The sequence below is a fragment of the Globicephala melas genome, chromosome 17 (genome assembly GCF_963455315.2).
Source record: "Globicephala melas chromosome 17, mGloMel1.2, whole genome shotgun sequence".
Taxonomy (NCBI): domain Eukaryota; kingdom Metazoa; phylum Chordata; class Mammalia; order Artiodactyla; family Delphinidae; genus Globicephala; species Globicephala melas.
The window spans coordinates 10,391,180-10,403,275 of NC_083330.1; the positions used below are offsets into that span (position 1 = coordinate 10,391,180).

General features: G+C 35.5%; 1 long non-coding RNA gene across 2 annotated transcripts in view; it reads right to left on the reverse strand.

The window, feature by feature from the left end:
* Positions 1-10,655, reverse strand: part of LOC132593781 (uncharacterized) — a 105,982-nt gene extending 95,327 nt beyond the window's left edge. For both annotated transcript variants that reach the window (XR_009559610.1, XR_009559611.1), the window contains exon 1: positions 10,370-10,655. This is a non-coding gene — a long non-coding RNA (uncharacterized lncRNA). The remainder of the gene's footprint in view (positions 1-10,369) is intronic.
* Between the last annotated feature and the right edge of the window lie 1,441 nt (positions 10,656-12,096).

The window sequence follows — 12,096 nt, forward strand, 5'->3', positions numbered from 1 at the left end:
CCATGTTCTATCCCCAACCCCAGGTAACCACTGATCCACTTTCTGTCTCCACAGATTTGCCTTTGAGATCTGCATCATATTCAACTGTATAGATGGACAGTAATCTCTTCAATCAGTTCCCTCTGGATAGACATTAGAATTGTTTCTCAAATTTTGCTATTACACATGATGCCATAGGGAATAATCTTGTGCATAAAGCACATCATACATCGTACCAATGTCTGATGAGATAGATTTCTAGAAATGGAATTGCTGAGTCAAGGATAAATTTATACGGAATGCTGCTAAATTCCTCTCCATGGAGTTTCATTTTGCATTCCCACCAGCAAATATGCGAGAGTGTCTGTTTCCTCACAACCTTATCAAAAGAGAATGGATGAAATTTGGGATTTTGTCAATCTGCAATCTGAGAAGTGTATCTTGGATAATTTTAGCTTGCATTGCTCTTATATTGAGTATATTTAAGCAATTTTTTGTACTTTTGAGTGATTTTCATGTCTTATATGAAATATTTGTTCATTTTTTTGCTCATTTTTTTTCCTGCTTTAGGAAACTTTTATATTTATATTTTTTAATGTAAATTGCAAATATATGCTTCCCTTTTATTATTTGTCTTTGATTTTTCTTGCCATGCAGAAGATTTTTAGCATATAATAATCTCTTCTTGTATTACTTCTGAATTTTGAATCACAGTTAGGTTTTTTCCACTTCTAGATTATAAAATGATTCATCCATGTTTCCTTCTTATACTTTAATACCATGACAACAACTGACTTTAGTGGAACTTAATGTCTCATTTAGTAAGAAGCTGACTTCCCCCCAGAGAAATATATATTTTGTGTTAAGAAAGGATCTATCCATTCTTATTTTCTTGAAGTTTTAAAACTGAGGAATGTATTCAACTTTGTCTTTTCAGGTGGCTTTTCACTGAACATATTGGCATTTCTTCAGTGAACTCCACTTGACTATTACGTTGATTTTTAATGTGCTGATGGATACCATTTGCTACTATTTTAAGATTTTTTTTTTTTTTTCCCTCAACTGCTGCTAAAGTGCTTGGTCCTTCCAGGAGACCTAAGGCCTGATTGGGGCGAGGCCCTCACTTCGTCCTGAGGTTAGCACTAAGGCACTACAGCACCAGCCCAGTACTCGCCGCACCATGGCCTGGAAGGAAGCCATCACTTTTATTGATATTACTGATACGTTTGTTCTCAGTACTGTCATATTGCTGTGTGTTACATTTACTATATACTAGGTGGTCTCTTTTCCTTGTTATTTCTTTTCTTTCAGTTTTAGGAAAGTTTGTATATGTGTTCCAGCCCTTACATTTATACTAAGTAATACCTTTATATAATCCTTTAGTCACTCCTATAGTAAGACAGTATCTGTTGGTTCTCTATTACGTAAAGTATTAAAGCTAGCTTTAAAAATAGTAGGGTCATGTGGGACAAGCCGAGCAAGGTTTAAGGGAGGCGCCCCTCTGAATGGGTTTGTGACTGTGGCGTTTCCCCTGCAGAATCGCCGAGGGGGTTGGTATAATTGGAAGCCACCTTACCTAGCCTGAGGTTGTGTAATCGCATCACTACCTAGTCCAAGAGGACACGAACAGAGAGCACGTTCAGAAAGGAGTCTCTCAAAACAGGATGAGCTCATCATTGGTTGGGGGCAGGGGAAGCACAGAAAAAGCTAAACAGAAAGGTGGCATCAAATAACACTTCAAAATTTTGCATGAATTTTGCCTTATCATCAGTTAGGGATTTCTACCAAAATTTCCTTAAGAGACCCAAGGCATATATCCTATGATCCAGTCTGAGGCCACCCACTGGGTACCTAAACTGGTAGCTTGCCAAGTTTTAAACTCTAATTACGCTCGGCAATAGAAAATGCAGTTTGGATTAAATTCTACTGAAGTTGTCCTTATGATGCAGAGAAACTCATCAACAAAGAGGTCTTTTCCATAGAAGATCCGGATAAGAGAGTTTTGGGTAACTAATGAAGAGTTATGACACAGGCTGACGGTACAGGCCCAGGATCAAGTGCACGTTACTGGCCTTGTGCCGCACTAGACTATCTTCTTCCAACAATGCTAATGAGGCAACTCAGGTCGTGAGGTGGGTGATCTCAGGCATAATACCTCAAAGTACCTACCAGGGATATTGTGAAAATTAAAGAGTTCACCCGTGTAAGGTGTTTAGCATAGTTTCTGATGCATTGTAGGACTTCAAGAAATCATTCTAACACTTCTATCATTATAAACTTCCATTGGTATTAGGCCAAGGGGAAGGACTTTAGCACAGAGGTATCTGTGAAGAAAAGTACACCCTTTTGTCCTTCACTGAGATGGGCTATTTCTCAAAAAAAAAAAACCAAAAAAAACCCAGGATATAATTAATTTGCCTCCCTTGAATGTTGTGACAATTTACTAATTAATACTGTAAAGTGCTTTGGAAACATCAAGTGAAGTTAAAATGCTAAATATTGTATAAGTGCTTTCCTTTGCATTAGCATCTTCAACACACAATAATGTAACCTAATTTAATTAAACAATACAAAGTTAAATAATAAAGAGCAGAGGAAGAAATAAATTAAGAGGCATAGTCCAGGGAGAAAGGCATGTTTTCAGATGAGATTTGAAAAAAGAGTGTGAATCAGTGAGGCAGAGAGGCACTGGAAAGTTGTGTTACTTGAGAGAAGCTACAGACAAGGTCTCTCCTTAGCCAATCTGCTACATTCCCTGGGACCTCATTATAACATTAAATGCATCAGCATCTCAAATAACAGTGAATGTTAATGGCCATCACTGGTGCGACACAAAAGAGCAGTTAATTACCCTTTGGGAGAGTAAATGCAATCATTACTGAGAATTGTTGAAGTCATATAAAAGTTGAAAAATATAATAAATTGTAGCTGGCTAACACTGAAGATCCGGGCTCCCCTTCTGTATTTTAGAGTCACCTGCCCAGCCAGGAACTCCATTTCCCCTACTCCAGCTGATGGAACATGAACAGAAGTGATGTGTGTCATTTCCAGACTAAGGAGGATAATTAGTAATTGTGCTCTTGCCATAATCATTTTCCTTCCCACAGTGCCCTGTATATTGAAGAGAGTGGCATCAAAAAAAAAAAAAAAAAAAACCAGAAAAAGCTGAATCCCAGAGTCCCCACATGAAGGAAAGCAACCCAGGAGAGCTGCCCAAGTAGGAACGTCCACCTTGACTCAGCATGGGTGAGAAACAAAGCTGTATTTGCTAAACCACTGATACGTTAGAGCTGTTGGTTATCATGCCTAGTAATATATTACCATCACTAGTAATATATTTTTATTTCTAAAGTTGATTTTTGACCTAAACACCTATTTATTAGAATAAATATTTATCACAGATCGTATAAAAAATGGAGTGAAGGGGCCGAGCAAGAAACAAAAGCTGTCGTTGAAAGAATCTCTATGCAAAGTGGAGAGTACAGCACTTAGTCATTATGGCTGGATGAAGAGACGGGGAAGGGTCCACTCTTAAACATGGTACAGAGGTCAAGTAAGAGAAGAAAAGTTTCTTTACAGTAAGTCCCCTAAATACGAACGTGTTCTGTTCTGAGAGCACGTTGGTAAGTCCAATTTATTCATAAGTCCAACAAAGTTAGCCTAGGTACCCAACTAACACAATCAGCTATACAGTACTGTACTGTAATAGGTTTATAATACTTTTCACACAAGTAATACATAAAAAACAAACACAAAAAAATAAAGAAAACGTTTTTAATCTTACAGTACAGTACCTTGAAAAGTATGCCAGACACATGAACTAACTCACGTGATTGGACGTGTGATCTCATATTCACATCTTTGAAAGTTCACAACTTGAAGGTTCATATGTAGGGGACTTACTGTAAAGTGAATTGGATTTTGGAACCCGGATGTCATAAATTGTCTTTAGTGAAAGCAATTTTCACTGAGTGTCAGTAGGATAAGTCACACTGTAGCTGTTTGAGGATTGCAGTAGAAGTGAGGTACGGTTCTTCTTTAAGAAACTTGGCATGAAAGGGAAAGAAAGATGTAGAAAGGTAGCTAGAGGAAGCTGTAAGGAGGAGGGACAATCTTGTTTCGTTTTGTTTTGTTTTAGGATTGGAGTGACTGGTGGATATTGCAGGAAATGCTACTGCAGAAAGGGAGTGGTGTGAGATACAGGAGAGTTCCCTGGAAAATGGGACAGCATGGAACAAATGGGGAGGGACGTGATGGCAGGAAAGGCACCCCTTCCTCCACAAGCAAGAAGCAAGAACAGGTCCTGCTGCAAATTGGAGGAGGAATGGCTGCCTGCTCTCACCATGGGGACTGCAGAAAATTAGAGACACGGGCACTAATGTTTCAATCAATCAATAATGATAATAATAAAAGAAATGGCAATAATTCAAGACAATGTACAATCCAATACAAATAAAAATATATAAAACCAAATATTACTCAGCCATAAAAAAAGAGTGAAATAATGCCATTTGCAGCAACATGGATAGACCCAGAGACTGTCATACTGAGTGAAGTAAGTCAGAGACAGAGAAAGACAACTATCATATGATATCGCTTATATGCAGAATCTAAAGAAATGGTACAAATGAACCTATTTACAAAACAGAAGTTGAGTCACAGATGTAGGAAACAAACTTATGGTTACCAAGGGGGAAGGGGGAGGGATAAATTGGGAGATTGGGATTGACATATACACACTATTATATACAGAATAGATAACTAATAAGAACCTACTGAATGGCACAGGGAACTTTACTCAATACTCTGGAATGACCTGTATGAGAATAGAATCTAAAAAAGAAAAAGAGTGGATACATATGTACGTATAACTGATTCACTTTGCTGTAAACTAACACAACATTGTAAATCAACTATACTCCAATAAAAAAATTTAAAAATATATAAAACATAATAAGGGGGAAAACTGCAAGGATAGATATAGAGCTAGATTCACATACTATAAGGATACAAGTGTGAAATATAGTAAAATAATATATAGATACCGGCAATATATTTGCTAGTTATTTTGCAAATATTCTGAGTTAAGTGAAGAAGAAGAAAACTAATTATTATCAAGGGAAACTATGCACCAGGCAGTGAGCTAGTTTTACAAATATTTTCTCATTTATTCTGTATCACAATTGCATGAAGTATCATTTCCATTTTTTTTAACTTGAATAAACTGACATATGATTCAGAGTTATTAAGCAACAGAGCTAGGGTTCAAACTGATGCCTGTGACTTAAAACTCATGTTCTCATTATACTCAAAACTGCTATTGCTTTAGCAATGAAAGAGCATTGCCTTTGGAGACAAATAAACCAGAACTGATCTATTATTTCCACATCTTACTTCCTACATTGTCAGTTTCTGAGAACACGGTCTGTGTTTTTTTCACCTTTGTACCACTTAAAGCATAGCACAGTGGTTAAGTATATGGAAGGGATCCAGTGAGTGAGCATAGTATTAAGTTTAATTTCCTTATGTCTATTTTAATATTACCAGCAGGATTAAATCCTTATGTCTATTTTAATATTACCAGCAGGATTAAATAGAATTATTACACAAAAGACAAGTGAAAGAGAGAAAACAATTTTAAAGAAAAATGTGTAATGAGATAATCAAGAAAGAATGAAGATGGAAAAGCAATAGAAGGTGTAGATCACACAGAACCGTAGACATAATTGCCAAGGGCTGTCCGAGTGATCTGCATTGATAACGGTGGAAGTTCTACCACTGTCAGTGGATAAGAACACATTCCTGCTCTAGGCCAGACCCTAGTATTTTTAAGTAGGGGCCCTCAAAAAGTCTAAACAGCATATTGTTGTCAATTAATCACTATCAAATATTCCAAAAACGCTTTGTTTTTCCCAAAACATAGATTGGATTTCAAAATCACATTTCCATGTTCACACTGCAAATAATGATTTTTGCTGAAGATGAGAGTTTAACCCTTTTTAAGACTCCATGTGAGAAGCCCAAAAGCCCTCCTTTTAAGGACCAGACTTTAATATATACAATTTTAAGAACATGGAGTTGAGAGTTTGGAAGCAAAATAATGCATATTTTAACAAAAGTTCACAGTTTTAGGTAGCAAAGAAAATCATACTATGCATAATACACAATAAGCAACATTTGCAAACTACATGTATGGAGCAAGGATACATCCAGTAGAATATTTAATTTGAATACCATCTTTGGGTTATGCACTCAGCATGTCAAATAGTACCAGTTATTTTAGTCACCCAAATTAACAAAATATTTAAATGCTTCACTCCAAGTCTATAATCAACAAAGTCCCAAACCAAAAACCATAGGAAAAGGGGATGGTACGAGCTAAAGCTAAAACACCAGATTTTATTCTTTATTTAAAATGGCTTTTTTATGACATTCCAGCCAAAAAAAAAAAAACCAAAAAACCAAAGAAATAATGACTTCAAATTGAACTAGCTGGAAGTTATTCTTATGAAACATAAGTCATCATCAGCCTAGACATCCTCATAGGAATAAATACAGATAAAGACAGAGACGTAAATGACTATAAAATAGGGATCGTTCTATGCACGTTTTTAAATTATTTAATTTTTGCACTTAACAGCAAAACAGAATTGAAGCATAAAACATTCTAATTATAGATAAAGTCTTCCCACTAAAATTAATAAAAATCACAGTGAAAAAGATTGAGGGGTTGGAATTAATTATGGCTCCTTTTTAAACTGCAGTTCACTTTTAAGTACTACTGACTGATAATATAGTAAACTGAGGAGATTCTCACACGAACACTTTCTCCTATCTTTCATTTTTTTTTTATCTTTGGTCTGTCAAGGTTTACATTCTGTCCCAACTCTAATAATCCCCATAGATGCTTTGTCTTAGTTTTATACTGAAATGAAATGCTCGTCTCCATTCCTTTCATCAAGTTGTCTTCCTTCCTGAGTTCTTTATTTTAGTTAATTGCCTAGCTGGCCAAATTTCAACATCAAGGTGTCTTTCTAGGAAGGACTCAACAATGCTGAATAGTAAGCTGCCTCTTGCCGTCAGACTTAATGGACAGCTTGGATGGGTGTAACATTCCTGGGTCACAGTTGGCCTCAGAATCAGGTTTCTTTTGCTGCCCTGCCTTTGGGCATTGGATGTTGCTATGAAGAAATCAGGAGCCAGCCAGTCTTTCCCCTGATAGGTGTCAGATAGGAAAACACTACATAGACCCATTTTATAGATTAAGAAACTGAGGATCAGAGAGGTTAAGTGTCATACAATTTAATTAACCAGAAAACTGGAACCAGACTCCAGGTCCCTTGACTCCTTGAAGTTCATAATAGAAGGTCAAGAAAACGCTAAGCGTAGCCAGCTATGGACGCTATTGCCCCCATGAACATCATGCTTGAATGTGTCTCAGAAGATGGCCATTCCTCACTTATTTCACCTGCTGCGCTGGAGTTCACACTCCAAGTAATGGAGCAACCTGCCTTCCTGTACATGATTCATAGAATAACGTGGCAAGTATTTTTTTTCCCTTTAAGACATAAGATAAAGTGTGTAACTATTCACAGTCACAAATTAAACTGAAAGCACAATAAAGAGAAGATGAAACCTGAATATGATGAATATGAAATATCAAATATGTGTTTACAGATGTGTTAGAAACAAATGAAGATGAGAATCAGTGAAAGAGAGAAAGCTAAAATGTATGAAAGCATTCACCAGCTACCCTTAAAAATCTTAAGTAATTATAAGCCTGTGAAGTGTTGAAATTATGTTATGCATTTGAGCAAATCCATAAAATCCATTTTTATATTATAAAATGAGATTTTAGGAAGTATCTGTTTGCCTATCTAATGGCCTATTTTGCAATACGTGCCTTTATAACCGCCAAATAAATTCACAAGCCTAGCATGCTATGATTATGTTCTATCCCTTTTCTAAAGTAAACTATGTACATGCAATTATAAGGGCCATGGAGTGTATATAGAGCTAAGAAGAGATTGTGCTAAAAGGGGTGTCTTTCCTCGAAGTAAAGAAAAAAGTAAATTTTGATATTTTCAATCACAAGTAGAAAATTTATTTTTAGGATATCTAGTATAACGGTTGCCGCTACTGAAATTACATTGAATTAACTAGACACTCCACGTACATGTACCGTGTCCACAAACTCATGCCACTAGGTGGCAGTGGCGCCATCTAGGCCACTAGGCCATAGGTGGCATTGACCTCATACAACAGCTTCATCCTGATTAATGCACACCTTCTCTCCCCTACAGCATCTAGAGCCTGCCCACAATTCACACGTGTCTCCTTCAGAATTCTTTTGCTGTTGTTAAAATAGAATTTAATTAACAAAAAATTAATTAGATATCTATTTCCAAAAGCAATCTTCTTAGAAACAAGATTTAAAGAAAGCCCTGTACACGACCACAGAATATTTGCTGTGTTGCTCTGGGTCCATTTGAGTTGAATTGCACTGCATGAATTGAATCCGGTTTGTACAGATAGAGGCATCGCTGGGATGTTTAAATAGGTTTTGTCACCACTTACCTTAATTTAGGTTTTACAAAATTACTCTGACATGCTTCCCAGAGGCAGGGGCTTTCTTGATTCTGCACCTTCATGTGAGTTTTAAACTCCCTGCTTACTCTTATCAAGATGAAGATCACATTTGATCCTGCTAATGAGCTTTGAAGCATAGTTTCTCCTTGCAGGACGGTTACTCTTCAAAAATAGGCTGAAGAAATTCCTGCTGAAGCCCTCTGCTCTTTCTTTTACCTCTCAAACCTACCCATGGTTCAAAACTGTCACCTCTGTTATAAGTCGCACTCACTGAGAATCAGTGCTTCTTAGAAACACTGTCATCTGTCAACCTCTCTAATATACTTCCTCTTCTGACACTTCATTTAACAGTGGAGGTTCTTTTTTTTTTTTTCCATGCATTCATTTAAGAGATCCTATTAAGTAAGTTAGCACTATTCAAATCTCTTCAAGTCCCTCCTTAAAAAAGTTTTGCTCTCTTATCTTTCATTATCCATCAGTATATTTTGAGTGTAGATGGAAGAGATTGATTTTAAAGCTTCTATAGACAACTATCATGTCTTCATATTTTAACATCAAGTTCCACAAAAAGTGTCTGTATTCATTAAACAAGGAACAAAAGCTTTCCTCATAACTGTAGTCTGAGATTGTATTCAACATGTCTATTTCTGTATCGTAGCATATTTTTAAAACGAAAAAAAAGTCCCATGCATTTCAAAAGAAAAATAAAAGCTATAACAGCATCAGCAACTAGAAAATATAAGGGGGGTTGATAGTAACGAAAAAACAGTGAAGAGCTGCCCTGACTTTAAGTCATATGCAAACTGCTTTCTTTGAAATGGTAGCATGATGAACACAAATGATATTTTTGGGTCTTGGCACATCAAACTACCCACAGATGAAAGATGACTTAATTGCTTTGACCACAGTCCGAGTCAGAAGAGCTCAGTTGGCAAATATAAAAATAGCTTGGTGCTATTTGCATTTGCATTTGAGTAAGAAGTGATTTCATTTCAATGCCAAAAGTCTAAGTAACAAAGCAGCCCACAGGTAGTGAAACACTCCTTGCAAGTAACAGCTACAATCCCTGACCAGACTGTCTAAGGCTGCAGAGGACACCTTGATCTTGTCAGCTCCCTCCGTGTGCATAGGAAATACCGCTGTCAGCACAGCGCCTCCAAATTCAGATCACAATATACTGAGAGTTTATGTCTTCAGAGGTTAAGCACTTAAGCATTCACAGAGATTTGTTGCCTGTACCATCACCTTTACATAACCTCCTAAAAACCTTTTAATAATTAATTATTATTCTAAATATCTGCTGTTACTGTTAATAGCTTAAGTTGCTTCTCATAATTTCACCTAACAAGTTTTTTTCAAACAATAGTCACAGCAGACTGAAGCTTGCTATATTTTAGACTTTACTACACAGCAGCCCCCCAAAAGTAAAAATATATAGAAGAGGAAAAATACGACACAAAGAATAGGAAATTTCTCTAGGCCTTGTATTAAATGTGATTCCAAAGCAAGTAATGGTAAAATGGGCACTATGGACTTCCCATTTCTTCTAACCAGTTATCTTTGAGATGATGTTACTTTCATGTTTTCTAAACTTTGTAATATAAACAGCAAACTTAATTCAGAAAAAAAAAAAAAAGAAAGCCTGCCATCACTGAATACCACAGCCAGGATCACAGACATTTAAATCAAAAGTCACCTGAGTTGGAAAAGGTTTAAGTTTTTTCAATAAATTATTTTTTATCATGACTATAAAAGTTATATAGTACACAGAGGCTAGCTGGAGTTACATACTTTAGTGTACCTGAATTGCGAGGAATTCTTTCCAAGACATAAAGCTGACAGTCAGACATCTGAGTATGACTGGAAGATAGCAGTCCCTGAAAGATTAAAGTATGAATTTTAGTAACCTCGAAGGCAAAAACCATCGTTCTTCCACTTTTGAACCAGGAAATAGAATGGGCCAATGATGGTCCAAACACATGTAAGGAGATCAAAGGGTGAAGCCATACCCCAAAATCACTTTGTCAAAGCTGAAAGTGAGAATTCTTGCTACACAAAAATCTATATTTGTTCTGCTCCTTAAAAAACAGTTTTGTGATCAAGCTAAGATAGAAGTTATAAAATGGCTCAATTCACAGAGTAAAACTGAATTATTCCTATTGAAAATCAATAAAGTCACTAATGTTGCAATATAATCATATATAATATATGATAATACATATTATATAGCATATTATATATAATATATTTTATTATCATAAATTTTCTTCAAAACTTTAATTACTAGTAATAAAGGGCAGGTATCTGTTGTTAAGCAAAGATATATCATTATATCCTACATATTATTATTTTTAAATGCATTCTTGATCCAAACAACATGAAAGAAAATGGTTTTAGGTAATAAAATGTGAGAAGCAAAATTACGGAAAGCAAGTGCTTAAAATTAGGAAGATTACTCTTAATATTTTTAAAAAGAGGAGAGAATGAATAATGATGCAAAGAACCTACAGGAAATATTAACACTTTCATTTATTTAATCATTTATTCTTAAGTTTTTTTAATTGTAAAAAAAAAATCTACATGCATAACAGACAGTAAATATCTGTCTGTCACCCATAATCTTTATCAAACTATTTAAAATAACTCTTGAAAAACCCTACCATTGACCCTCAAACCTCAGTTCCCAGAGAGAACCAGGGGTAACTGTTCTGTAAACTTCTTTCAAATTTTTTCCTGAATGTGTCCACCCACATACCTCTTTTTTAATAACAGAAATGACCTTGTTAGATTCTACATCTTGCTTTTTCAACTTAATCATGTGTCAGAAGTGTCTTTCCAGGTCAGTGTATATAGATAGATTGACTTCATTTACTTTTTATAACATACTATTTTATAGAATGGAGACACCGTCATTTATTTAATAATTTGATTACTAAAGAACACTGTTTCATATTTTTTGCCTTTTCGGAGAACCCTTATACCTGTATCTATAGGACTCTTGCCATTATTTCTATAGGATAGAGTCTTAGGTGTCAGACCCAAAATCACCTTCGCAAAAAGATTGTACTGATTTTCACTACAACCGTTTTCCTCACAGCTCTATATATTATTACTTTTTTTAAATTTCGCCTATTTTAAAATGTTTTAATTTATATTTTCTTTTGACTAAGGATTCTGAACATCTTTTAATATCTTTTTTTGGACATTTATATTTTTTCTACTTGTTGCCAGATTAAATTATTTTCTTATTTTTCTATTAGATAGCTTCTTGTTTGTAGAAGCTCTTTGTATACTTAATGTATTTATTTTCTCCTTCTAGTCTGCTATTTGTCTTTTAACTTTGTTTGTGGTGAAATTCTTTGCAGAACAGGAATTCTAATTTTTAAATGTGTAGTTAAATGGGTCAACCTTTTTCTGTGTGAGTCTCTGGATTTTTGCCTTGTTTAGGACAGCCTTTCCACCCTTAATCTATAAAATGCATCTCTATAAATAATGTTACCATCACATTACCTTAAATGCATTTCTCAA